Here is a 2,102-nt window from a genome sequence, read left to right as displayed (position 1 = left end):
TCTAGCTCTCGCTCCTCATTTCATAGTTCTTCCCCAGGGGTGTTTTCCTTCTGCATCTTCAAACTTCTCTGGCTGTGTGGGCTCTGTAGGCCACAGTAAGTAACCACACCTTGAATGGGTGGATACACATCTCCATGGAAACAATGCAATCAAAAGTTACTACCCACAACTTGACAAGCCACATATCCATAGAAACATTATAAAATTCCCACCCAACAATATTGATTGAGGATTAAACAACATGGATTTTCTGGGGTACACAACAGTTACAAATCGGCTTTGTTCTCCATGTTTTGGTTCTGTTTTCCTGTTCATCTATCATGTTATACTAACATATGTAATTCTTAAATGTGCAAGTAGTTGAAATTTCTGCTTTCCATCCCTAGAAACATTCAAAAATTATGGATAGTCACACGACATCAGGATGTATGAGGACACGTCATGCAGAGTGACCCAGCCAGGGGACTCTGTGTAAAATCTGGGGTATGGAAAGGTCCTCTGTGAGGAGGGGAAAGTGTAACTCATGCACAAATGCAGCAGGGAGATGGCATGCAGGTCTCAGGTAAGAACCCTTCAGGGAATGCTCGGGACTTGGGAGAATAGGGTCTTAGATGTTGAAGAAAAGCAAATGAAACAGTGTAAAAAGAAGATAAGAGGGCGGGCCGCGGTGGCTCAGCGGGCAAAGTGCTTGCCTGCTATGCCGGAGGACCTCGGTTCGATTCCCGGCCCCAGCCCATGTAACAAAAACGGAGAAACAAAATACAATAAAACAAGAAAATGTTTAAAAGATGTTTCCCTTTCTTCCTCCCTTCCTTCCTTCTGTCCTTCCTTCCTTCTCTCTGTCTTTCCTTTAAAAAAAAAAAAAAAAAAAAAAAAAAAAAAAAAGAAGATAAGAGCTTGATCCTGGGGACATTTTAAATCTGGATGAAATCTTGTGCTTTAGATTAAGACCATTAAGAATATATGGAACAACAATTAGAAAAATTCTTGTTGTTTGGGAAATATTTTCTAGGTCATTTTTTGTACATTAACACTGCAAGGAAGCATAAGGATGGGGGACTGGGAGACTTTGTTTCTGTGCCAGCTCTTCTGTCCTTTCCTCTAAAATCATATAGTGATTTTTAAAAAGTGAAGTTGCACAAAACTCCCCAGTGACACCGATAGAACTGGGACCAAAAATCTTTCATAAATTATAAAAATAAGACATTTTTCTAAGGATAAATCTAAGAGGGTCCTCAACATTCCTGGCTGCTAGTGTGGACACACCTTCGTCCTGCTATTCAAACCATAATTCAGGCTCTATTGTGATGGGATTTTGTACATTGAATGAATTCTGTATACTTTAAGAAGGGAGAAGGTGGGCCTGAGATTTTCACAGGAGCTTTTCAAATCTTGCTTTACTCTCAGAGATTAAGAACTATGTAAGATTCATAGAAAATTAGAATTTGACATGGCAGAAAACGTCTGATGTTGGTGAGGGTGTTTGTTGTAGTTTGCTAGCTGCTGGAATGCAACACACCAGAGATGGATTGGCTTTTAATAAAAGGGGATTTACTTTGTTAGTTCTTCAGAGGAAAGTTAGCTAACTTTCCACTGAGGTTCTTTCTTACATTGGAAGGCACAGGATGGTCTCTCCTGGCCTCCTCTCCAGGCCTCTGGGTTCTGACAACTTTCTCCGGGGTGATTCCTTTCTTCACCTCCAAAGGCCTGGGCTTAGCTATGAGTGCTGAGATGAGGAATGCCAAGCTGCTTATGCTGTGATACATTGTGCTCTCTCATTTAAGCACCAGCCAATTAAGTCAAATGTCATTCATTGCAGCAGGCACGCCTCCTAACTGATGGCAGATGTAATTAGCAATAGATGAGGTTCATGTACCATTGGCTCATGTCCACAGAAACAAAACTAGGTATGCTCACCTGGCCAAGTTGACAACTGAATCTAACTACCACAGAGTTCAAGGCAGATATGTGGGAAATAAGGCAGCCTCTATGAGAGGAAACCTACAGCCAGCAAAGTAATAAGCTCTCAGTCCTACCACACAGAGAACTGATTCTGCCAAACCATGGCACCTTGGTAGAGAACTCTGAGCTATATAAAGAAC

This window comes from Tamandua tetradactyla, chromosome 17, assembly GCF_023851605.1.
Source record: "Tamandua tetradactyla isolate mTamTet1 chromosome 17, mTamTet1.pri, whole genome shotgun sequence".
Lineage (NCBI taxonomy): Eukaryota > Metazoa > Chordata > Mammalia > Pilosa > Myrmecophagidae > Tamandua > Tamandua tetradactyla.
Note: the sequence above shows the minus strand (reverse complement) of the source record.